The 27,134-nt window shown below is 39.5% G+C and overlaps 1 protein-coding gene and 1 long non-coding RNA gene across 6 annotated transcripts in view; one reads left to right on the forward strand and one right to left on the reverse strand.

Annotated features, from left to right (window-relative positions):
• The window catches only part of FOXP4 (forkhead box P4), a 196,369-nt gene extending 177,326 nt beyond the window's left edge, over nucleotides 1-19,043 (reverse strand). Inside the window, exon 1 of one of the 5 annotated variants that reach the window (XM_061632295.1) lies at nucleotides 18,709-19,043. The gene's annotated coding sequence lies outside the window, so the exon portion shown is untranslated. Of the gene's footprint in view, nucleotides 1-17,891; nucleotides 18,017-18,082; nucleotides 18,116-18,184; nucleotides 18,205-18,431 lie in introns of those variants that run through there. The other 4 variants (XM_061632296.1, XM_061632298.1, XM_061632300.1 and 1 more) reach the window with 4 other exon arrangements.
• A 393-nt stretch (nucleotides 19,044-19,436) lies between these two features.
• On the forward strand, nucleotides 19,437-26,143 carry LOC133386681 (uncharacterized). Its single transcript, XR_009763239.1, has 3 exons — nucleotides 19,437-19,521; nucleotides 25,111-25,303; nucleotides 25,891-26,143. It is a non-coding gene; the product is annotated as an uncharacterized LOC133386681 (long non-coding RNA).
• The last annotated feature ends 991 nt before the right edge of the window (nucleotides 26,144-27,134 follow it).

The following is a 27,134-nucleotide window of genomic DNA, read 5'->3' on the forward strand; positions in this document are numbered from 1 at the left end:
TTTAAAAAAGCAGAAAGGGGGACAAAGAGTTGAGAAGTTAATAAAGTGAGAGAAGAAGTCTATTCATATTGAGGGAGCCCGTCTCATCTCATGGGAAGAACAGAATTTTACAACAAAAAAATTACTTCGGCAGAGAAAAGGAGCAGGTTTAAGAGAAGGTGATCTACGTTTTTAATTGAAAAGAAGAGTCAAATGAAATATCCAATATCCCCATTTGAAAGAGAATGAAAACCCAGCTATATTGCCAAGAAACTGCTAAAGCACTTTTTTTCCCCTGAAGCCTTCATAGGAACGGAAGGGAAGAGGAGGATTCTTTCTATATGAAGACACCCCAAGAAAGGGGGAGGGGGACAGAAACAAAATGTATTAATTTATTTTATAAGAAGAGAAAGATAATAAAAGAAAGTTTTATAATGTCACAGTTTGGAAGAAGCAGAAGAAGGGGGGTGAGTGTAAAAAAAAGCAGCTAAGAACAGAAGGACCAGCTCTAACCACCCGCTGCACAAGCCTCCTTCCCAACGAGATTCAATTAATTGATAACAAGAGGCATCAAATTAATTTTTCAAGGATGTTAGATTCTGATGAAGGAAAAAATCTCTCTGATTTTAATCGGGGCGGCGTTTAAAAGGCATAAATGAATATCCCTTTCTAATCATCTGAGGCGCTGAGGAAGCGCCAAGCGGTTAACGTGCAAATTCAAACCGTTTAATTGGGGGGGGGAGGTAGAAGCATGGGGAAGGAAAACAGTTTCTTTTAAGGAGCTTTCATGAAGAAATTAAAAAAATATTCTTCTCGCCATTATGTTCTCAAGCACACAAAATTTCAGCTTGGACCAAAGTCAGGAGTTTTACTATTGAATAGAGATAATTTCCCATCACAACTTAATTAAACAGAGGGGGGGCAATACAAAAACAGAAAAATGTAAACTATGGGTGAAAAAAAGGGATGAAAAAGAAGTCACAGTATGCTCACAGTGCTTCCTGCTACAGGAAATCTACCTTTCACATTTCCACGTGGATAAAAGTATGCAGGAAATTAAGGAAACATGCACAATACAAAAAATTAATTAAGCTAATTAAAAGAAGCCTCATCTCTATCTTGATTTACATTTTCACAGGGGCAGAGAGGCTCTGAATGACTTTGCTGCTTAGCAAGAGAGAACTGACTTTATAGAAGGTTCACATGAATTCATCAGTGAAAGGCATCAAATACAGCCAGGTTGCATATAATGTGTCCAGTCTCCCTCATTCATAATTTATACAAGAGAAGTCATTTCCAGCAATGGGACATATGGACACCTCAGTAATATTTTCCAGATAGCAGCCATTAGAACTATAAACATAACTTTTTTTTGCTATACATCTTCATACTTGGTCTCACACTCAGTAAAAGATTTCATTCACAAATTAAAATGCATTGCCCCACCACTTTTGAGAGACAGTCAAATGTATTTTTTTAAGCTGTCATCTCAAGCATTAGCTACAGCTAATGGCTTAATCACCAGTTCACAACCAGACAAAGGCATTTCTGCCTCTGCTAAGCATACAATCTAGCCACAATAATCTTCAGTATATATTTCTGAGCGAGAGCAAGCTAGCTTGTTTTTTTATTTTAATTTTTTGCCCCTAGAGAAGAAAAGCCTGGGACTGTCTGCCCAGCTACCTGATGCTTACCAGCCTAGGCCCACTAAAAATACCCACAGGTATATTGGCAATATGCAAACCAGTGATCAGCTGGGGAAGGGTGCTTAATAAAGTAACTGCCTCACCCCTCACATTCTAAGCTTAATAAGGGGGAGCAGTCCCTTTTGCTGAAGCTATTAGCTATGACACCCCCAAACATCAGATGTAAGAAGAAGGAATAAAAGGTAGCCTAAGTAATAAGCTCTCAGATACAAGTGTTGATTTATATTACTGATTTTAACCTTCAAAGCCTTAAACGGTTTAGGCCCAAGTGATTTTATGGACTACCTGCATCCCTATCAGAGTGCCTGCACATTGAGATCTGCAATGGAGCCCCCCCCCACGTGTCTACCTCTTAGATCAATGAGGTTGGTGGCCATGAGGCACAGGGCCTTTTCCGTGATGGCCCTATGGCTCTGGAACTTCCTACCATGCTCCAAACTTTTCAGAATGCTTTAAAGACATATCTCTTCTATTCTTGATTAATGCCTTGTGACTGGGTGATAAGTGCTGTGAAAAGTATTTCATTCACCAGCTGAGTATATTTATTGCTTTCTATCTTGGGGTGGATTTAATAATTTTTATATTTGTAAAATCTTACAGATTGAATATTGTTTTAATTTTGTAAACTCAGCTACTGTGGATGGGCGTTGCCCAGAAAAGCAGCCTAGAAATGTCTTAAATAAATTATATTAAAAATAAAATTGTGAGCCCTCATACTGCAATCATAATTTCTTCAGAAGGCAAGAATCAGTCTTGAATAAGGCTTTTATTTTATTTTTAATATCAATAGACTTAAACTGGGCTTGTGGTTTCTAAATCCTAAAGGTGTATTGTATTATGAGTGTAAGACCCAGTCATACCTCCAAAACTGCTTCTGTAATACTACAGTCAGTCTGCACTGCCAAAGAAAGTACAAGAAAGACACTGAAAGCCTATCCAGTGTCCGTTCCTAGTTCTTTACTCATCACTTCTGGGTACAGAAACTGCAGCTCGCTATCCATGTACAAAGTGGTTACCACTCTCAAGAGTGTAATAAAAAGGTGCCTTGGTCCAGCCCCAGAGTGATAGAAAAATGGCTCTGCTATCATGTATCCCACAGCTATGGCGCAGCTTACCAAGAATAAAAATAATAATAAAAGAACTGAGAGATCAAAATCAGTAGTACTAACATCCAGGGGACATGTTCCTAAATTCTCCAGGTGAGAATGTGTTCAATGTGTACATGCCTATAAGGCAAGATGATACCATATAATTAGTGCCATCCTCAATGCAAAGCTGGTACTCTGCTGGCTTCAACTAATTTTTCCTCAGAGTTTACAAGGCTCCAAATCAGCCACTTCATTCAACAAGACGCAGCTAAGAATTAGTTTACTAGTTTTAGCACAGGCTGTTAAACAACTGAATCATATCACCACGAGAATTACCTGTCTGCACACGTTAGTCATGACCAAATCTAACTGCATATTTTTCCTTAAAAAATAAATTGTAGCAAAACAAAATGTAGCTCTGCAAAGCCAGTTCTTCCAAAACTTGACCAACTCCAATGTAACAAAGAAATAGGTGCAATACTTTCCATTTAAAATATTCCCATATTGCTTTGCAAGGTACAGAAGTCATTTTACCACTACATAGACTAAGAGAGGGACATAGCCTGAGAGAACACAAAAGAAGCAAATAAAATAGCTAAATATGCAGTTTCAGGTTCTCTTTTACTCTAAAAACTCTTGGCCATCTTATGCCATGTAATAGATTTTCAGTACCTTCCATGACTGCACTCTTCCAGGTTAGACCCAACACAGTGCAACTCCCACTGCTGCTGCCTCCTTCAACGAAGACAGGTGATTTTCTTATAATTTTACAGAATGCACAATACTAGATGTATACTTCTGAAGAAATTAGAGATTGCATGTCACAGGAGAAGAAAACAATGGGCAGAAACAGAACAGTTTCTCTCTTATATGTCTTAACTTTTCCTCTGTTGCAGAAAATCAATTTCCCTACCCATTCACTCATTAACCCGTAGCAAGAACTCCATGTGACAGCAAACTAAACACCAGTTGTATTGGTGGCTTTAATGATACAGCTATCACTCCTATTGAAAACTGGAAAGACTCACAATCCAGCTCATCACACATTAAAAAGTCAGATCGTGGTGGCCTTATGGGTCATGTTGGAACCCCTTCTCCACCATCCTTCCCCTTTAGCTACATCCATGTGGAAGTGCATTTCCAGATGATTAGCAGAGTGAGTTAGCTTTATTACTGTTGCAAATTACTTCACAAAGTGCATGACAACAGATTATTGGACAGTAAATAATGTGCCAATCTGAAGCTCTTTAGGCAAACATCTTCATTTTCATACCTTCATGTGTCCCCTTTCAAATGGAGACAAAGCAATTGGGTGCTCTGCTACTGCATGAAGAACTATAAAAAGAAAAAAAGAAAACAACTGCCAAGCACGTTAAAGGCTCTGAACATGTCTAAGCAATATCCAACATGCCAACATTCTGAAGCATAGAAATAATCAAAAGCTGATATTTTTCCAGCTTGAAAACTGGGGTTACTTTTATGAGTTTATATGGATATATCTTTACAGTGGGGCATGCAGAATGTCAACATACCATCCCCGGAGCTGGCTAACGCCTAAGAGGGGAAATAATAGTTCTAGAGTAGCGCCTTTCATACACTCCCTGCAACATGTTTGAGAACTGAAGCCTTGCACATCCCAACTATGCCTAAAGAATCTTATGAGTGCCTCGAGGCATATTTAGATTTTTATGGAAAATGGAAATGGACTGCCTTCAAGTCGATTGCGACTTATGGCGACCCTATGAATAGGGTTTTCATGGTAAGCAGTATTCAGATTTACCATTGCCTCCCTCTGAGGCTAGTCCTCCCCAGCTGGCTAGGACCTGCTCAGCTTGCCACAGTTGCACAGGCCAGCCTCTTCCTTGTCTAAAACTGCCAGCTGAGGGGCAACTGGACTCCTTGGGACTATGCAGCTTGCCCATGGCTGCACAGGTGGCAGGGCACGTAACCCCTGAGCCACTCACTGTGGGGATGATCTTTAGCTGGCCTTTGACACCCAGGAGACACCCAGGAGCAGGGATTTGAACTCGCAGCCTTGGACTCCCAGCAAGGCTCTCCTCCCCTCCTTATAAAAGCTTATCAGGGTGGTTTACAAACATTATGAATACAGTAAATACAATATTACCTTGAAATCATATTTGGGCAAAAAGGGAGCTTTTGGGTGTAAGAGAGGGGAAATATTTACATAGTGGTCTGATTCAGATACAAATGACCTCAGTACCAAGAACAGTAGTTACACCTGCATGCTCCTTATTCCACATAATTGTGAACCACACCGCAAGACTTTGAACATGTGAACTGGGAAATCATATCCTAGTTTCATATCTTGGTTCGTAATGAGAAGTTAAACCTGGTTTCAGGTTTCCTTGTTGTAATGTAATGGGAAACTGTGGTTTAAAAAAAACCTCAGGAGTTTTTAATGACAGTGCATAAGAGAAGGAAGTGGGTGGAGGGACCATACAGGCATAATGCTCATTCCCAGTCTAATGGCTTATTAGATCTAGATCAGTCTAAAATGGGTCAATATGACTGTCTTTGCCTTCATCAAGAAGGAAACAACTAAACATAGTACTTTCAATCGTAGGCTACAAACTCCATACACACAACCAAAATAATTTACAGACCCAAAAATGTGAACTATGCTAATGAAGGACTGCTGCAAGGAAATATTTATTTAGGATATTTGTATTCACATTTCATAATATTTTATCCCATTGTGGTTTATATAACAATATAAACAATCCGCACTTGAGGCATTAAGACAGCAAAGTAGCATACTCAGAATTAGTAAAACTACCAATGCTTAATAAAAATATGCATCTGTTTTCTCAATAACGCAGTAGTAAATATGGAGGGAAAGGTTCAACAGAGCCAACCTGGAGACCAAGCAGGTTGACATTCCATGTAATTATCAGCAACTTTCACCACAAATCATCCCCGAGTGCCATCCTGATCTAATCCCAAATCTTAAAATTCATTCATTCCTGGATGACAGGACAAGTATTCCAGCTCTAAATTGTTCCAAAGTAGATACATCACAGAGTGGTGGCACACACAAATATGATCACTGGCAGGAGGGGTGTGTGTGTTCTGCTGCACAATGAACTAAAATTATTTTGACGACAAAACCCTTTTGAGAAAGAAAACCAATCCTTGTTCCTGAGTTACCACTTTATCTGGTCTATATGTAGTATAATGAAGGCTCACACTTAACCTTGAACTTGGGTTAGAGGACAGCACTGTACAAGAACTTGGACCAAGTTTACACAGCCAATGACATTATATAGTAGAGCTTGTCTGAGGGTTTACCATTTCAAGATGCAAATGGGGTAGTGTCTGAATGCTTCCCAATTTGGGGGAGGGGACTAGCACATCAGGGAAAAGGGTTTTAGCCTGGTCTAAAGGGTATGTCAAATATGTTATTCACCACTTGCAATCTGAAATGGTACAACCCAGGAAAGGCTTTACCATGCAGCTCCAGCAATTGTGAAAACTGGACCTAAGAATATCAATACTACTCAGTGACAGTAAGATTCCCTCCAATACAGGCACACACACTCTGGCCAGCTAACAGTTGTAAAATGTCACAAGCACAGAGACATCCTTCCATGCTACCAAAACAGATCCAGACAGTGCTATAGCTTACTTTATAATATTTCCTAGATTAAAACTAGCGCCACAGCAAGACCATCACCAAATTCTGGGGCAAAACCTATGCCTCCAACCATTCACTTGTAGCAACCAAGAATTACAGCATTCAACACATGTCATTCAAACAATTCCTCTCTTCAGTTTATTTTAGCGTAGTTTACTTCAAATATGTATGTGTGCCTTTAAAAGAAAATATGTGGCTCTACAACACATCCATAAGCAAAAGCAGACAACTGATTTTATCCTATGTTGTATCAAGCTTTAGGACATAAATTCTTCCATGATAAGGCATGGGCAGGTGGGGAGGGGCATCTGGTTATTCCAAGGTTTGGGGCAGTAAAAAAAAAATCAGAATTCACATTGGACTCAGGACTGTCTTTATTTTGGATTGTGAAACACCAAACATCTTCCACTGACATCGGGGGTGGTGGTGGTGGTGGATGATCTTTTATTTAAAATAATTACATTAAGAAAAATGATAGTGAAAATAGGAAGAACAGTCATGACTTATTTTTTTCTTGCCCTCTTTGAGAGGGTCAGAAGTACTCATACTGGTCTCCTAGTACAAGGAAATACATCAGTTATCAAAACATTCAGTATGTCTCCATTTATTCCAGATGGCTATAGAAGGCCAGGAACACGAGCACATAAACACACACAGGCCTTCACTCTGGACATTCATATTTCTCAGAATTCAATGCGCATAAGAAGGGGTTTCTTCCTTACCTAGGAAATTCCCATCCTAGTACTACACAAACATGTTCAAAAACTCTTTTCATTAGTTATATTTAATTCCGGTCCTATTGTTACCTCAGAAAGAATTGATCTGTATAACAGCAATCAACCCCTTCTGCCTTCCCTTGAAAAAGTCCTTCCTGAATGGATAAGAGGTTGCACATTTGGATAAGATATCCCACTATTGTTTTCTAATAGAGGAAGATTGAAGCAGCAGAGGAATTAATCTACAATTTCTCTCTATTCACACTTCTTGCAACTGTATGTCATGTTATCACTAAAGGCCAATATGCAGGATAATATTTAGTCCAGTTCTGCTCTGGATTCCATATCAACACTAGCTGGTTGCATCATCACCAACCAATACATGCCAATCACTGACTCTACAAGGACAGCACTATTTCAAGTCCTACGTTTCTTTGGCAGGCAGTTACCCCTTCCAATGATCAAGCAAGCTGTTCTACCCTGAGCAATCTACAGTGTGGAAGACACACTATATGGTATTTCTTATCATAGAACACATCACATACAGACTTTGCACATACATCAGTCTCCTCTCTTACTCCTTTGCAAAATCACTATAGGCCTGTAAATCCTATTTGAGTATCTGTGGCAAGAGAAATACTGATTCCCACACTATGGCTACTTTTAAGAGTGTATGCTGCAATCCTATGAAAGGAAAAAAGTAGGTGTACAGAGTAAAAGCATATGGAGAGAAACAAGCAGGGCTTTCTTTTATAGATCATTTTGTGAATCTTGTGATAAAGCCAATAAATAAATAGCAATTTTCTTTTTAACAAAGGGCTGTAAATAGCAAGAGTTCTGTGTAGCCAAGAACCAAGGGCATGGGGAGCAGTTCAACTAACTCTCTATATATTTATCATTGTGGCTATGCCAAACACTGAACCAAATTAACAAATTGTATTTCACTATAAATTCCCTAGGGTAATCTTGAGCATGTCCTCCTCTGTGAAATGGGGATAATAATAAATTGTCACAGAGAACATTATTAAGATAAAGAATACAGAGATTTTAAAAGTGCTGCAGAAATTAATAATACACAGCCCTAACCTGTTCACATATTTGCAACATTTCATCCAAACATAGACAGTGAAACAATGTTTTTTTGATGCAAAACAAAAATATTAAGTTTTTTATTCCTAAAATTGGGGAGGAGAGAAATTATCACTTTTGTCCTTTCATCATACTAAACGTAACTCTCAGAACTGCATGGGGTGCTTTCAAACCAAACACTAGCCAGGCACAATGGTAAATTTTAGTTAGCTGAACAAAAAGAAAACCCTCAGCACAATCATCATGTTGTATTATCAAAATGTCACTTTATCTGCCTGAATGAGTAGGGACGTAAGAAAGAAAGCAACCTCAATCAACACAAAGATTTTTGGTTCACAAAATTAAAACAATGCTTCTCTCCATTAACCACTTGAATGTTATATCAGAGGTAAAAATAGGACAAGAAAAAATCAGGGATAAAGTTAATTAAGAGTCCGGCAACTTAAACCTTAAAATCAGAGGAACTGCTTTCCTTCACACCTACAAATTCCATCTCAAGCAAGCATCTATTGCAAAAGTAACATTAAAATACTAACATCTACTTTCATCACTCGCTGCATAGTTTGGTCTAGTTAAAGAAGCACACAAAATCTTGAAGTAGTGACTGCTTTTGATACATTTTGTAGAAAATGATTTCTACAGGAAAGGGGGGGTTAAGTGGCAATATTTTTGGTTATTTTTCTTCATAGTTCTCCACCCTGCAGTGCCAGCCTCTCCTTTTTACTTACTGAAAAAAACAGCCTTCCATTTTTGTTGAAGGAAGAGGAAGGAATCTGTTAAACTTTGCTTGCTGAGAAAATATCTTGGCATTATAAACTGCCATCCCTTTCAGATTAATGGACCAACCTTAGTAATACACAAAGGCAGAGAAGAAAACCAGGGCACCGTTCATTAATGAACAGACACAACCAGCCAGAGCCTGTAGCCAGAGTCTCAAGACAACATGGCTCCTTCTGAAGAAGACGCAGGGGACAAAAAAAGTAACATTATGGGGGGGGGTGACCACTGTTTGTCTTTTACTAGCTGCCAAGCACCAGTACTTAGAAACTTAAAGGTACCCTGACAACACAAAAGCCAAATAGGTACAAGATACAGTAAAACACCATTAAAAATAGAGCCTGGGTTTTATGGCAGTGCCCAGAACATTGTTTGAATATATTTAACAGTTGAATCAAGATGAACCAGAGGAGGGAGGATTACCATGTGTCCACATGAACTATTTGGTTCCCTATCACTAGATGCTACAGAACTGGAAAAGGCCAAAACTGAAAGGGGAGCTCCAAGAACAGAGTTGTTCTAGAGTAGACTATCAGGCTCACTGAGGATGAGCCAGTAGGCTTAAATTGTATCCTTGGCATCCCTCCATTAACTTTCTCCCACCTTCTTGAAATACTTCTTAGCCAGCTATCTGGGCTCTCAGACCATGTTTGATGGACAGTTAAGTCAGCCAAAAGAACCTATAGTAGGGCCCCACTCATACGGCGGGTTATGTTCCGGACCCCCGCTGTAAAGCGAAAACCGCTGTAAAGCAGAACTCATTGAATAGAATGGCGTGCGATGCCTGAAAACCGCTGTAAAAGTGGAACAAGCACCGTATTAGTGGGGCTTTAGTCTAATTGTGTCTAATTGAGACCACTGTATTAGCGAATCGCTGTAAAGCGAATTACTGAAAAGCGGGGCCCTACTGTAGTTGAGTGCTCCCCCACTCCCCACAGACACAACATCAACAGGAAGGGGGAGAGATCTTAACGGTAGTTTCCATTGCCTTGTCTGCTTCAACCTGAGCTAGAATGAGATAGTCACTGATTCCAATAGATTGTTTATTGTGAAATTAAGGGGCTGTCTTAGTCAGATTGCAGCACAACAACTTGCTGCAAACAGTGTCATCACATCAATTTTGTGATATTTACCATCATCACCTTTAATCTCACATCTGACAAATCAGGATCTAAACCACTTCCAAAAGGCAATGCTGTTCTTTCTCAAGTAAATTGGAACAGCCCCATGTTTCATAGCTTGATCTATCTGGAAAGCCATCACTGAGAAGATGAATGTGTTTAGGATAGAAAAAGTGATAGAACTGGGTCTAATTCAAGTCATGCTAAAGTAGTGCTTTCTATACAAAACCAATACAATGCGAGTATAAAGACACCCAGATATAGATACAAGCATCAAATTATTTGTAGATACAGTGGAGTTAATGAAATTTGAATAGCTAGTGTATAAGAGATTACCATATAACGTATCACCGGGAAAATTAGAGTACAGAGAGTTTGACAATGTCCAAACGTCTCTTTGGTCTATCATATCCACATGGTATTTCCCTACATCTAAAAAGGTAGCTGTGTTGCAGTGGATGAAGTCCCACTATTTCACTATGCAGGCCCAGAGACAGGATCTGCTGCCTCTCCCATTACACACTTTCAGCCAGGCCAGAAAGAAAGGCTTCCTTCATCTTCCCCAGTTCTTCTCACACATAAACTATCTCTCTCCCCGCACACATAAGCTTCCCTCGCCCTACTCATGGGGTTGAGTCCCTTATGTTCAGTAGCTCTTCTAAGGTTCCCTACACCAAGAATCATATTCAATTACTTCTTTGTAATTCTGTCCAGAAACTGGGGTTACTTATTTATTAAATTTATATCCTGCCCTTCTTCCCAGCAGGATCTTAATTACTGCTGGAATTAAGCACAGTGAAGGAAAAATCTCAATATTCCAGAAATTAAATGTTAGTGAAGCAACAACCCACCCAAAGCTGCCTCCTGTGTTTTATTTGTATGGGGCCATGGGAGATGGCAGAACCATTTTAAGCCACTGGCCACTCCTCCTAGGCTTTTAAAGAGGAATGACTGGCTTTTAAATGAACAAATTGCCTCTTCAGGGATAGGATGAATTCCCCAAAACTGCTTTGTTCACTCTCACATGTGTGACTCACTACTGTTTCCGTTTAACAGGATCAAACACTGACAGATAAGTCCAGAAGCATGTTAGTTCCTATTCTGCCCTCAAGGAACACACTACACATGTCCTGTTGCTTAACACCACATATGCACACTGGCCACCCTCTACAATGTAGAGTCTACATGTATGATGTTGTATGCATTCCCTGATATACTACTTTTCTACCCTTCTCATGCTTATACAGGCAAGCAGGGCTCTCTTCTAAACCACACCAGAATAAATCTAGGCCACCAAACAGACTGAGGGGAAATGCTTCTAGAATAGCATTCATGTTAAAAAAAGAGTTAAGAGTGTATGGGCATACACATATTGCTGCCATATAGAAATGGACTACAGTTCTCATTCATAAAGATACAAATTTATCTTTCCTCATGAATTTATAGGGCTCTTCCTAATTCATATTTCACAAACTACTGAAGCAAATTTAAGCTCTGTGAGAATCACTTTTGGGAAGAGTCTCTTCCAACTTGGAAGTCTGGCTGTTTAGCTCAGCCCTGCATTTATACATTTGCTTGGTAGCCACAGGCAATAAGGAATTGCACGCAGGTGAGTTTGTGAGCTGACAGAAGCAGGATGGAGCACTCCCTCCCTCCTCTGTACCCAGGAGAGAAAGCAATTGGGCTTCTGAAGGATGAAACCCACCTCCTTCTCACCCAGTATAGAAATGTAGCAGGCTGCTGGAATAGGAACTGAGCTCCCTCCCTCCCTCCTCATCTAGCCCCTAGTAAACATATTTGCAGGCTACTAACTGTTACAGGCTAGTTTACAAGGCTGGTTTAAGCTGCTGCCTATGTCTTCACTCCCATCAAAATTGCATCATATGATAAAGTTTTGCCAGTAGGGAGGAATGCAAAGCTTACCAGTATATCAGAATGGGGCACAAAGACTTTTCTCCCCACCTCCCAAATATTTTTAAAGTTTGCGCTTTTTATAGATACTTAGGATTTTAAAGAGTGTGCTTCTTATGAAGAATGCACGTAATTAACGTATAATTGATCTAGATTGCTAAGATCTACAATAACCCTTAATGGGTAGCAAAAATTCTTATACAACAAATTTTCAATTTGTTGCTGAAAGTTCTACAACTGATGAAAAAGGTTTCAGGGGAGTGAATGGATTAGATTTTGTCTCCTTGCAAGGACAAGGAGGTTGGATAACATGTGCAGGCTAGTAGATAACAGATGCTGATATTGCCATAAAGACCAACTCCGCAGAGCATGGTGTACAATACAGAATGTGAAAGAGTAAGATTCACAATGCTAACACCTTGTCTAGGAAGCTCTACTGACCTGATGGAATGTTTATATTGCAAGTTTTCAATACAGACCTTCTATACAGACAACCTATGTTCATCAGACACAGCAGGGTATTTAAAAAACAAAACTAGAGTCCACGTTTGCCCAATGGATCCCACACTATGGATCTCAGCTCAATTCACCTTATGTACACAAATGTGCTAATGCACACTTATACCTTTTAATACCTCCCTCTTCCTACTTCAGCTGTTTAACCCTTTACTAAAATCAGCATCTCTACGGAAAACATACTCTTAACAGATGGAGATTCAATAACCAACTTAACCATCAGATCAAACATGCACACCCTTACGTAAGCACACACTTTCAGAAATTGAAACTGAATTCCATAAATATCCTATCTGCTGCATTCTCCCTTACATTTCTTCAAAATCCATTTCACATAAGACAAGCAATTTTTTCAAGTAAAATAAAATAAAAACTGTTTTAAATTCTATGGGCAAACTGCACACACTAGAACTGAAACGCCAGTCTGGGTAGGAAGAACAGTCAAATGTGAAAAGCACGTTTTAACTTAAAAACAAAACAAACATTTCAAAAGCCTCCTTCTTGACTACCAAGAAAAAATGCTTATGACCATCGAAGGAGTTTTTGAGATCACAAAAAAGCACAATGAATAAGTAAGAGAAATACATTAGTGTGCATATGTGAAACAGAGCCAGGAAAATTAACACATTAAATTAATCAGTGGAGGTGAATGAAACCTAATTTTGTGGCACTCATATTAATTCCAAAGTTCTCTTTAAGATTACATTCCCTATACATTAGTTACACCGCATGCAAAATTAGAAAACATTTTTAAAATCACATCTTTTTTTATTACACACACGTATCCCAGGTAGATTCCCCTCATATAATTTAAGTCATCACTCTTTTCCTATCAACAACAATTCTGAAGGTGTGTTTTACCCTGCCATGTGGCAATTACTTCCAGTGCAAGAAGGAAATCATTCAGCCCTGGAGGCAAGTGAATTAGCCAAGTTTGAAAGGTGGCATCCTGTTCTATGCAACAGCATAACCATGCCAAATTGAAAATAATTAAATCAAAGCGGGCATCACTGGGACTTGTTTTGAAGTTGTTGCCTTTAAATAATGTTAAAGGTCTTTTATTGTCCTCTCTTAAGACAACTAGGATAAAACAATATATTTTTGCAGGCAAAAGCAAGTTCCTCCATAAGGTAGCAATAAGAAAGCCTATTTCTACCCTGAAGGCCAAACCATACACAGGCAGAGTTTGGTTATAAGGGCTGATAACAAATTTCTTGCAGGATCTCATTGCCAAGAACCTATGTAACAATATGTTGTCTGCTTAAAGCACAGGTCACAGATGAGTAGGTTTATATGATGCCATCCCCCTAACTTTTTTTTTTTTTAAGAGAATGCCTTTACTAGAAACAGACACCTGCTACTAGGGGAAAAGGATTTGGTGAACAAATGACTTCTCTCTCTACTTCAACTTTCAGGGGAAACCAGTAATTTGGGGGCCGTGGGGTGGGGGGAAAGAGCTCTTTCCAACAGCCAAGTTAAAGAAATTGTGTTCTATGGAAAGGAGAATTCGCAGAAAATATTAGCATATATGGGTGATCCATCTATTACCCCCTTTAGTTTTCTGTTAAGGTGTGGGCTAAGAATTCTTCCTCTGCCCAGTTCTCACACAGAAGCACACTTTATAAATGCAATCCTATGTACAGTTACCTGGAAGTAAATCCCATTAAACAGTTTTATTTCTTGGTGATCATGCACAGGATTGCTCTGTATGTCACTTTAAAAGGCAAAACCCAACAGTATATTTTCTTCATCCATCTTCCCCCATATGCAACAGAAAGAAAAAATTCAGTCACAACCCCCTCCCTTCCCCATTCCAGCCCCACAGCAAGACATACACAAACATTATCAGATTCAAAAGCATCCCCTCTGCCATGAGAAAAGAAAAGCTCTTAGGCTTCTTTGGGCAAAAACTTCACAACTGACTGCACATAGTTCCCGGCTTGGTTATTAGAAAAGAAAAAGAGAAAGCGCCTGAAGTGGTTATTTTATTTGCTCTTTGTTTTATAGATTTTTTCCTCCTCCTTCCTAAAGAAACTCTCCTTTCTATAAAGGAATTAGGGATCCACTAGATTTTTTAGTGCTGTTAATTGTTTTCTTAAGCAAAAAAGAAACTGCAAATATATTAAGAATATATCCAGTACATGCTGAACAAACTATTCACTCCAAATTGTTTTCTTAACTATGACATTTTTCAGTCCTAGATACAAACAAGCAACTTTTCTTAGTATAATCCTAAATTGTTACATTAAAGTATCAGATAAGCTTGATGACTTCATGATCTAGAAAGTTATCAATCCGGGAAGAAAGGAATCCCATGCCTATTTACCCAGCTTTCCTTACAATATTGTACAATGGAGGTGTGAAAAGGCAGCCTACTGTATGTATCTTACTCTGCAATAAGGTTTTTGCCTAACACCAGTGCTTAGTGATAATGGGACTGGAGTGGTTCTCTTTTTAAAAAAAAAATCATAGGTAGATAAGAATTCAAAAATAGATGGGAGAAAAGGGTTTTGATCATATAGTTCCATGCAAAAGTACTCATAAATTAATCATAAGAGATAGCACTTTACTGGAGATACATGTTTCATTTAAAACCACATTTGTTGTTCTAAAATATAACTAAATATTTGCATGAATTGTAACTAAATATTTTGCCCACTCAAGATTTACATGTTAACAACATGTAGGTGCGTGTGTGCGCGCACACACACACATTAAGTTTTAAGGACTTGTTTAAACTTTCAAGAACTTTCTGTAAAACCAATTAAAAATACAAGAAGCTTAGGGACTCAGCAATTCACACCACTTCTTGGCCAACCCCATCCCTAAGGGGGAAGAAAATTAAGAAATAAAGATTTGTAATCAGAACCAACTGACCACTTTACCAAGCTTCCCCACCTGGTTTGCACAATAAATTATTAATCTGGTTCTGACCATCTTTCTTAGTTTAAAGGTTGTTTGTGTGTGTGTGTTTAAACTTGAGAGAGAAAAGGAATTAAATATTTTAAAATCGTATTATCCAAGCATCACTCACCTGCAAGATCTACTGTCGATTTAAAGTACAATTAATAGAAATTAAGAAGAGTTAAATCTGTGTAAAAGTTTGTTAAGGAACCTTGAATGCTACTGTAGGCAACATACACAGCTCAAAGATCCCACTGCCTAAGGAAGTAACACACTGTGACAATTTGACCAAAAAAATGATCTGTGAGCAGCACAAGCCCCTTCTTGTGTAAACGTTTTAACATGTAGTATAGTAATCTTCTGTTACTATTTTTGTTGTTAATTATACCCACCTTTTAACATAAAGTAATAATTCTTTTTATTGTACACCCTCTTTTCTGAAAGCATTAAAATGAAGTTTTAATCCATTACTAAAAACTGAAATTGGGTATACAACCGCCTTATGTAGATTTCCATCTCCAAATAAATAGCGTTCCAGACTGAACACTTGATTGAAGTCAGAAATGGACCCTGGAATGGGATCTGTAGCAAAATTCCTTAGGGCTAAATTAGGAAGAGACAAATCTCACTATGAGTTCATCAGATGCATTCCTCAGAATACTGAACATTTTTAGAGCACAAGTATTCTCTAATGAATCATTATACCTATTCTCACCCATTCAAAATTGATTTTGAACTTGAGGAGAAATGATTAAATGTTTTCATCTCACGAATACCAGGGGGAATTTTTTTGTTTCAGATCACATACAAAAAAATATTGTCTACCAACATGAAACCATTTATTAACCAACGGAAGCATTATCCCCTATGTTATTTGAACTCATCTGCCTTACATCGTATTCAGAACTTTGTGACATATGAACATTTCTGAAAGAACAAAGAACAGTAATTTTATTAATAATTTTGCTGTGCGCTGGGAATTTGTCTCAAAATATTTTGCCATATGGAGGAGAATGATTATAGAAATGGATCAGAATCTTCACAGAGCAATGCCAATAACAAGTTTTAAAAAAATTATTGAAACATCTCAGCAGCCCCAGAAAAGCTTGGTAACAAGTTTGTTCCCTCTCTTGTAATGATTATTAACTAATACTCACGGGGCTGTTACACGTACTAAAACACCTAGTCCCAAACGATCATAGAAAAATGTCTATTGAATTCACTTTTTTAAAAAGAAGTTTTGTTTTTGTTTTTTAAGATTTCTGCTTTTAAAAAGTTCTTTCAGGAGAAATCTATACAGAGACACTGAAAAGATCACTGTTAAGCTCCTGAGTCCAAATATAAATATTTCCCCTTTATCAAGTTTTAATCACCATGACATTTAAATAATAAATGATATTTGCATTATTTCCCACTTCTTTTTAGGAAGCACTTGGATGGCATCCATTATATTATGGCTACTAATGTATGGATAATTTCTTTGCTAATTTTAGTCCAGGTTTGCCAGTCCAAGGGATGTTAGAAACATTTTAATTCATAGGTAGTACTCAAAGGAGAGGGCAGAAGAGAAGCCAGGGAGACACTGATTGGAAGACTGATTGGGCCAAAAACATTATCTGGAAGTAAAAAATACATTTTTTGCTTTTAAAAAAATATAAAGCAAGGAAGATCAAGCTCATTTAAGAATACAGAGAACGAAGTGAACTATTGTAACTACAAAGTATATTTACTGCTACTGTGCCATCAAGAAATAATTTAAGAACTATTAAAAGTTGTTTTTAATTTAGAATAATGCAAATTATTCATCCACCCTATTAAAATTAGTAAGAAATCAGGGAAATTTGAGATTTATGAAATATTTTTTCTAGATTCTGTAACCTCTCAAAACTTTTTACCCTAAAGAATAGTCCTAACTTAGACAGCCAATCTTTTCACTATACAGTACAATAACTTTTGCATTCATGGCAAACTTGTTTGCCAGGAAAAAGGTTATTTCAAAGTGGGAAGGGCAAAAAATTATGCTACCCCAATTCAGTACCTCACCCCCACTCTCAACGTGTACTCAAGAAGACCATAAATGTGAGCACCTTTGAGCCTATCCATCCTGTCAATCACAATTGTAATTCAAAGACACACTTACAGGACTGATTGATCTGCAGAAACCCCAAAGCGGTTTTGCAACATCTACTCCCCACCCCTCTTCACATTCACAAAACAGAGGAACAAAAAAATCCGGACTCGCTGCCCGCTCCTTCCGTCGTCTTCCCCCATAAGCAAGAACCTCTTATCCCTTCCTCCCATCCTCGCAGCCCCCCATATGAACAAAGAGGAAAGCTTTCCAACACCCCAACTAGTCTCAGATATCAAATCCCTTTGGGTTCCACGCCACCCTCAGTAAATCCCAGCTTAAAAGTTGCTTCCACCAGAACCTCTCTTTGTCTCGAGTGCTTCTTTTTCCGGGTACCCCGAACTTTCATGCGTCTCCTTTACAAAAAGCCACAAAGAAATCAAAAGGGTAGAAGCGGTAGAGAGGAGGCTGTATTTTCCAAGTAGTTGCTCTATATATTCTCACATGTCACCGCCCGCTCCCGCTCCCCCCCCCCCGAGGTTACTCTCTCACTCTCTCTCACTCTCCTCTCTCTCTGATATTGCCAGGACGGATGCAGGGAGGGAGAGAAAGGAGGAAATCAACAAAGCATGAATCTCAGTCTCCTCCACACACCTGGTTTTTTTTTTTTTCAAAACACCTGGGGGGGGAGCACAACAGATTGGCCAGTGTATCAAGTTTAAGTCGTTCCTGGTAGCAAATACCCAATGCAATGTGTATATCTTTAAAACAGAAGACTCCCTTTAAAAAAAAAGAGGAAGGAACTACAAAACGTCCTCTCTATGGATTAAAAACTAAACTAGCGATGAAAGTTTAAGGGAAGAGAAGGAAGGCTGTTGCTGCGGTTAAAAATCCCACCAACCTGTTTTGATCTACAGCGCCTGGAATCCGGTCTCAACTTTTAACACCCCCCCACTTGGAGCATGTGGCTGCTTCTTTGCTGCTGCTGCCGCCGCTGCAGCTCTTACTGCCGCCTCGTCCAGTTTCGTCCCTTGTGGAGCAGAAATGTCTCCAGCTCTCAGGCAGCCCACGGTCCCCCAAAGTTAAACACCTCGAAGACAAAGAGAAAGAGAGAGAGAAAGAGAAAGAAACCGACAGAGAGAGAAGAAAGCACTAACACAGTTCAGGCATGATCATACTTTTCTCCTGCCAAAGGCTTTGCCGCTTTCTTCTCTTATTGTACGGGAGGGGGTGTCTGTTTCTTCTTCCTTCACCCCTTCTCCTGTTCGGTTTTCCTCAATGGAAGTCTCAAGGGCGGGGGGGGAGGGGGGAGTCAATCTATGTCTTGGGTCCCTCCTCTCTCTGTCCCATTCAGATAGGGAGATCAGCCTCTAATCACAGGGGTTGTGTCTGTACTGGAGATGTGACTTGAGAGCTGGGAAGGGAGGGGTGGGAGAGTTACTTCCAGTTCTACCATAATTCGTCTAAAGCAGGTGCAGCCCGTTTCCAAGCGCACAGATCCTGAATGGAAAAGGAAGGCGGGGGGGGGGAATAAAAGAGGTGAATGAGAGGGGAAATAAAGCTTTTGAATCAAGAGGAGTTAAAGGAAACGGAGCCTCTCTCAAGCCAGTGTGGCTTTTTTTCTTTAGTACCTGGGACTTTGATTTCTCCATGCTTTTAATGTATTAAATATACAAGAAGGGGGGAGTCTTTAGGGGAAAATAATATGGGATACATTTTTTTCTTACAGTTTTCCATGTTGTTCATTTATTAAGAATAAGAATTAAGAAGAAGAAAAGTGAAAGAAATTAAAGACCCTGGTGAAAAAATGACCTGCCTCACTATTATGTCATACCTTACCATATTTTTCTAGTTTTAAAGGAACACATAATGTGCCTGTGTAAAACAAGCTTGCATATATCATTACAGGTATCAAACAGGTACATAGGTCAGGACTGACCACCACTCCTCTCAAGACGCACAGGAAATGTTAAACATGTGTTTGATACCAGGTAAACTGTGATGTGGCCCATACAAAATTGTTATGAAGATGGAGGAATTAATAGCATTGTTTTCATTCATGAGGTCAAAACTCAGTTTTTTTGCATTTCTCATAGCTGCAATGCCAATGCAATACATTAGCCTAAATATTGTTTGACTTTATAATAGCTTTCATCCACTTTCTGTCTTGTATTAAAAACATTCACATGAATACACACATAGTGAGTGAGGAACTCAATGTATTCTTAATGATCATAAGAGAAAATGCCATCACACTTGCAAACCTTAAGTATAGGATTGGGCTTCAAAAACATTTTAGGGTACTTTGTACACAAGGGCTGTGATCCTTAGTTTATTTACCAGGAAGATGTTAAAATAAATAAGTTCCACTGAAACTAGAGATTCTGACCAGTTTTGCTAATCGTACTGATATTCTTTTAGCTTCCCTAAATGTTTTGCAAGACTCTTCAAATTTGCTTTGAATTTTGTTCTGACTGAAACCACTTTCAAGTAAATAGGCTCAGGATTGGCTTGTAGAAGAGCTACAAAATTCACCGAAGTTTATTGTTATTATTGATATACAACACATATTTACTCAAAATTAAGTCTCCCTACATTAAATGGGCCTTACTTTCTTGCTTTTTAATAGTTTGGCCTTGTTTAAGTAAAAAGATCTCCAACAGATATAGGTAAGAACCAGCATTACTAAGCTATGTATGAATGTGTACTGCCTTCAAGTCGATTCTGACCTATGGCGACCCTATGAATAGGGGTTTCGTGAGGCTGAGAGGGAGTAACTGGCCCAAGCCACCCACAGTTAAATGCCTCCAAAGGGCTCATATAAATAAAATAGCTTTCACTTGGTGCCTAAGAGATCACTAAACTATATCAACTGTCTTAATAATGTTGCTTCCTCCCTGCTAAAACAAGATCAGCACAGCACATCTTCTTTCTATTATTTGGGCTGATTGCAGGTGTTGCCACCACTCACCATATCCTCAGAGGCACGTTACCAAATTCTTCCAAGCTACACAGCAAGTGGATTGGACTGTGAAAGACCAACCCAAATTGTGTTTGCATTTTGACCAATTTGTAGGGCAGTACAATATCTCAGAGAGGAGTTCAGGTCTCCTGCTCCCCTGGTACATTCACTATAGCTGCCCATTTCCCCTGCTTTTTAAAGTTTGATAGAAATATCTATGGGCTATAGGAACGTTCTTAAACCACAAGGTTTTTTTGCCTATTGGTGAATTTCTCTGCTTTTTAATCCGGGAGGTAAGAAATGGGATCCTGTGCAAGTTTGCTGAGAACAGATTGATTCATTTGCATGCTTATTAAGTTCAGTGGGATTTATTTCCATGCAATCAAGCTTAGGATAGGTGAAGATGACCATGGCATGGGGAGGGGAGGAAGAGGAGGAGTGAGGGGAGGAGGGGGAGGGGGAGGAGGCTGGAGGGGGAGGAGGCTGGAGGGGGCTGGAGGGGGAGGGGGCTGGAGGGGGAGGGGGAGGGGGCTGGAGGGGGAGGACAGGTTTGATAATTTGCATGTTTATTGAGTTCAGTGGGATTTACTCCCATGAAATCATATTTAGGATAGGTATAACTGACCGGGGGAGGGATGGCTGGAGTGGGCAAGGGAGGAGGAAGAAGGAAGAAGGAAGGGGAGAAGGAGAAGGGAAGGAGGGGAAAGGCAGGTCTGATAATTTGCATGCTTATTGAGTTCAATGGGGTTTACTCCTATGCAATCATGGTTAGGGGAAGTAAAACTGACCATGGGGGGAGGAGGGGGAGGTGAGAGAAGAGGGAAGGAGAAAGGGAGGGGAGCAGAAGAAGGGGGATTGGAGGGGGAGGGGCAAAGGAAGGGGGAGGGCAGATTTATTCATTTGCATGCTTATTGAGTTCAATGGTATTTACTTCCGTGCAATCATGCTTAAGATAGGTACAACTGACAATGGGGAAGAGGGGGGAGAGAGGAGGGGAGGAGTGGATTGGAAGCAGAGGGGGGAGGGGGAGGAATGGATTGGAAGCAGAGGGGAGGGAGGGGGAGGGGCAAGGGAGGGGAGGGAGGGGGAGGGGCAAGGGAGGGGAGGGAGGGGGAGGGGCAAGGGAGGGGTGGGAGGGGCAAGGGAGGGGAGGGAGGGGGAGGGGCAAGTGGTGAGGGAGGGGGAGGGGCAAGGGGGAGGGAGGGGAGGGGCAAGGGGGGAGGGAGGGGAGGGGCAAGGGGGAGGGGATAGGAGGGAAGAGAAGGGAGGGTGGATTTGATCATTTGCATACTTTTTAGCTCAATGGGAATTATTTCTGTGCAATCATGTTCAGGATAGGTGAAACAGACCTGGGGGAGGGGCTGATTTTTAATGAATTTCAACAGATTATGAGAACTCTGACAGAAAAAAGTCCAAAAGGGCTCTGGGTCTTTTTGTCTTTTTGCACTGTGAACTCTTGATTCTCTCTGACTGTTTTGTGTATCACCATTAAAATTTAGAGGGTTGTTAAGCAAGCATTTCTGTGTTCAGGACTATAAGTTTTATAAGGTTTTGTTTTGAAATTAGCTTATGGGAAGCATCAGAATGGCATGGGGGTATTTTCAATTTAACATTGTGGAATGTGAAAAATCCACGCTGGCTATAGTATATAGCCACTCTTGTGACTGTATAATATCAAAGGTGCAATCCTACATCCAACATTCAGCTAGCTGAGTGACAATAGGAAGTGCTGCTCCACCAGCACAGAGGGAGGCTCACCAGCAGGGCAGCACATGTGCCACTGGAGATCCCCTCCTGTGGAAAGCTCCATAGGCATAAATGTCCCACAGGTAAACAGGGCCAAAACAGAGTATGTCAGGGAGGGCAAGGAGCCGGAAGATCCTAAGCCCCCTCATTTCCCAACATACAGCCCCCCAAAAGGGTATCCAAGTCTACATCAGCTCCAGTAATTTCCCTCCCACTGGAGACAATGAGAGTGATTTTTTAAAAAAAATGGGCATGAAAGTGGGGAAAGAGAGAAAATACTGCTCCCACCACCCACCGTGGTCGCAGCTGTGGATGTGGGGATTGCTCTGCCATGAATTCTCAAACACCCACAGTAGGAATGCTCTGTCCAGTAGGCAAGAGGTTGCTATGTATGGGGAGAATGTTCTACAGCTGGAGAGCTGCAGCAGAGAAGGCCCTGTGCCTTGTAGCCTTTCACCTAACTTCCAAAGGCAGGGGAACCAAAGCAGCTCCTCAGTTTAATATCTGAACAAAACAGTGAGTCCATGTGAATGAAGACAATAGTTCAGATACTTGTTGTTTTAATTTAAAAAGGCCTTTTCTTTCAACTTACAGATATGTGCTTACAGGGCACATGTGCTGCCGCCGCCATGTTCTTCACTACTTATGTGGGCTAGAATAGGGTTTTAAAAGCCAGTTTGCATACAACAGAAACATGGAGGTTACTACTGCTACTAAATGCTGCTCTTGTCCCACTGTGGCTGCAATTCTAAGTATATTTAACTAAGTAGTAAAGCCTATTGAAATAAATGAAACATTCTCCTGAGAAACCACATTTAGAATTGGGGTATAAAGCTGTAATCCTATGAATTTTTATTTGGATGCAAACTTCACTGGACATATTTTTTTTCAGATATTTATATACTGGTGAATATTCAGAATGTCTAGGAATATACAAAAAATATTTTTTTAAAACCATACAAGAATGAGAATAATTAAAATTAATTATAAAAATAGAAAACTCCCTTAAAATGCCTCCTAAAATAAAAATGTCTTTGTCATGTGCCTGAAGTTCAGTAAGAGGGCACCTGTCTAATCTCAGTTGGGAGGGAGTTCCACAGGCTTGGGCCCACAACACAATGCACAATATTTTTAAGTATTCTGCCACTGAAATTGGTGGGACTTGTATCCAAGTACATATGCATAGAGCATTTGCTTCACAGATGCAACACTCTGTGCTTTTTTCCTCCTGGGTAAACATTATCTATTAATCTATTAAACATTAATAGATTGAATTGTAACAACAGATCTGAATGCTACAACATTTCTAATGCTTAATTCTTGAAAAACCTTATGTAGTGGAGCAGCAGTTTTTCCCTCAGTATACCAATGTAGTACAAAGACAGGAAAATCTGAAATGTTTTGATATTATATAGAGACCACAATCCATTGCACATGTATGCACTCTTAAAGCCAGTTGAAATAATGGAGCTTAGGCACATCTAACTCTGTGCAGGATTGTGGCCCAAGGCTACAATCCTGCTAACATCTTATGCATAGGTAAGTTGCACTGCTTTGCATTAAATGAAAGGAACTTCTAATTTAAAACATTTCTCCAGACAGGACTCTCAGTTCCCTTTTGTGCTTTCATTTGTGGGACTGACCCTTATTTGCTGAGTGAGACTTCATGCAAAAGTAATGCTTAAGTGTCTTCATGCAAAAGCAATGTGATAATGTTTTCTGTAATAGAAGAATTATTTGTTGAAGATTGTATTTTAGCTGAAAAAATGTCAGAGTTTGTCAATATATACTACTATTTAAACTTTTATTTTGTAAAATTATTTTCTTTCCTTGATTGGGTGCTATATTATGCCATCTCTATGGTCCAGCAAAAACTGTAAATGATTCTTCCGAAAAGACATTACTGCCCAGAAATATTGTATCATTATATTGTCAATGTTATCAGCTTCCTAAGCACTCACACTATTAACTAATCTTTTCAAACTGCAAATAAAAGTCAGAGTCCTAAATGTAGGACCATATATGTACAGATTTTCCTAGAGACTGATCAATTTCATAGACTAATTTTTTTCTTCCTCTTTTTCAAGCCAGTTCTGTACTACCCTGAGTTGTAGAGAGGTTGTATATAATTTTTGTTAATGTTTTCTAAAAATGCTGATATCCACAGTATATTTTCCTCACCATTTTCTAAGGAGCTCAGGGCAGTGTACATGGTCCTCTTCCTCCACCATCGCTATTGCTTTACCATTATCATCACAACCCTGTGTGGTAGGTTAGGGTGAGTACCCGGACACCCATGACATATTTTTGAAAATAAAATCAATGGAGCAAAATGTTGATAAACTTTTAGAAAAAATATTCTGAGAAAAAATATTTCTCATTTTTTAATTCCTTCTAATAACAGAAACTAACCAAGGCCTCCGTAGTCTTCTATCATATGAGATATAGACACAACTAATACAGAGAAGCTAATGAGACATAATACTTTTGGAATATTTCTAAACCTTAGAACTGGAAACTTCATACCCACCCTTAAGTAATAAACAGTGAAGACTTTGAAGAAGCTTGAGAAAAGCAACCCCATGTTCACAGTTAAGCAACACAGCTTTCCTAGAAAAATACTCACTCTTTCTATGGAGACCTTTCCAGCAGTAAGAATATGAGCATGATAAACTTCTAGGAACATTTATGTCATCCTAAAACCATGGAAGGATTTCTGATGGATGTTTAATTCAAACAAGATTGTGGTTATGCAGGCTTGATAACTGAGAGGAAAATAATGATGCCCACAATAGATGCTGTTCAGCCTCCCAATATAGCATAGGTTTGCACATTAAAATGCTCTTGGATCCTCTTACTTTTGAAATCCTAGGTTGCAGCAGTAGCCAAGTATACCTTTCGTTTGTTTCATCTTGTGAAAATGCTGTGGCCCTTTTTACTTGATCAAAACCTGTCAATTATTTCTTGACAATCTGAAGAAGTACTTGTAATGTACTAGTCCAGAGTTATAAACAGCCACTTACTGGATCACCTCTGGCTAACAAAGATGTACAGCAGCTATTCAGGTATGTACACTTTACATAACTCAATTCTTTACCTCTTTTATGTCTCAAACAGCTAACATAAGTGTATGTTAGCAAGCAGACTAGTAACAATTGGGGGGTGTTAATACTTTTTGTGGCCTACTTTGCAGTGATGGTCTGGTCTGGTTATGTGGAGCTGCTATCAGTGATTGTCAGAAAGCTTCAAGTTCACATCCCAGACCTATCTTTAAACTTAACCTGCAACAAGAGGCCTACTTTTAATTTTTTCCCTTTGTTTCTTTTGCTTTTACTATATTATTATTATTTATTGAATTTATTAGTCACCCATCTGGCTGGCTGTCCAGCCACTCTGGGCGACGTACAACATAGGCATACAATACGTGGGCATTAAAAATCTAAAAACAATGAAGATAAAATCTAACCCACCCCAAAAGCCTGCCTGAAGAGCCAGGTCTTCAAGGCCCGGCGGAAGCTCATCATAGAAGGGGCATGGTGGAGATTATTTGGGAGAGAGTTCCACAGGGTGGGGGCCACTATTGAAAAAGCCCTCTCTCTAGTCCTCACCAGTATATATGACCACCTTTCTCTCCCACTCTTCTCTTTCTCAGAAAGAAAATGACAGTGGGGTTTTTGTTCTTACACTTCTTGCATTAGACTATGCCCCAATAGTGGGCCGCAACCCACCAGCCAAACACCTATATTTACGTAATGGGAGGGGCTTGAACAAGATGAAGGATGAGAAAGGGCTCTTTCATACTGTCCCCCATCCTGCAAAAAAATTACAAACTTCATCTGATGCACCACCAGGCCCTTGTCTAGTATATAACATTGTCCATACTTGAGGCTACACAGAATCCGGAACTACCATCAAATTTGGGCTGAAGAAAGGAACTACAAAATGACCAGCTTTGGCCTACATGAAGTCTCTTGAATAAGCCAGAGGAGGTCATGTGACAAGGCCTGACAGTATACACCATTGAGTCTGATCAACAAAAGGACTTGATTTGCTGTTGCTCTTTGCCTTAGATCTTGCCCCCTCTCTCTTGGATGAACACAATATGGCACTTAAGCATGTATTTTGTAATTTAAAAAACCCAAGATGTATGTCAAGTTTTTTCTAAGTTATAGTTTTGTGAATAAAATTGCTGCTAGCTGGAGACTTATCAAAATGTGCACTGTATACATTCAAATCGTTTTCACTTGGACAGAGAATTCTGTTTTGATTAAAGCATTTCGTCATTTCTCAACAACAGAAATGAAAGCTTGTTAAGAAATACAATACAATATAAATACAATTTACATGCTACATGTGCAGTGTGCTTAAAAATACTGGCACAAAAATTATCAGAATAATGCTTGTCAATGTTCTGTTTTGCTCTGATGTTTTACAAATGGAAGATTTAATCAAATCATTCCCCCCCCCCAACAATATGTAGCCTTGAGTAATGGCCCAGTTTTGAAAACAATACTTTTAAAGCCATATTGGGAGTATTCTGGCAAAAATTAGTTGTGTGACTAAAGCCATATACGAGCATTCTTCTCCTCATGCAATGTGAGGGAGAGCAAAGATGTGCTAGCTAGCTCCTCCCTCTTCTTGCATCATCAAGCCTGTTACCTACCACTCATGAGAGGGCAAATGTCTGCAGCAGGGAGACTGCTCTATTTGTGTAGGCTCCTCACTGAAGATGTTTGGGGGCAGCAACACATGACAAAAGGAGGCAGAGCTACCTAGCACATCCCTGCTCCCCTCTCATGCGATTCTAATCACATGCAAAGAATGCTTGCATAGCATTGAAGTCTCAGTGAAATCCACTGAACGTCTCCCAGAATCCCATTCATTTGTTTTCATGCT

The sequence above is a fragment of the Rhineura floridana genome, chromosome 6 (genome assembly GCF_030035675.1).
Source record: "Rhineura floridana isolate rRhiFlo1 chromosome 6, rRhiFlo1.hap2, whole genome shotgun sequence".
Taxonomy (NCBI): domain Eukaryota; kingdom Metazoa; phylum Chordata; class Lepidosauria; order Squamata; family Rhineuridae; genus Rhineura; species Rhineura floridana.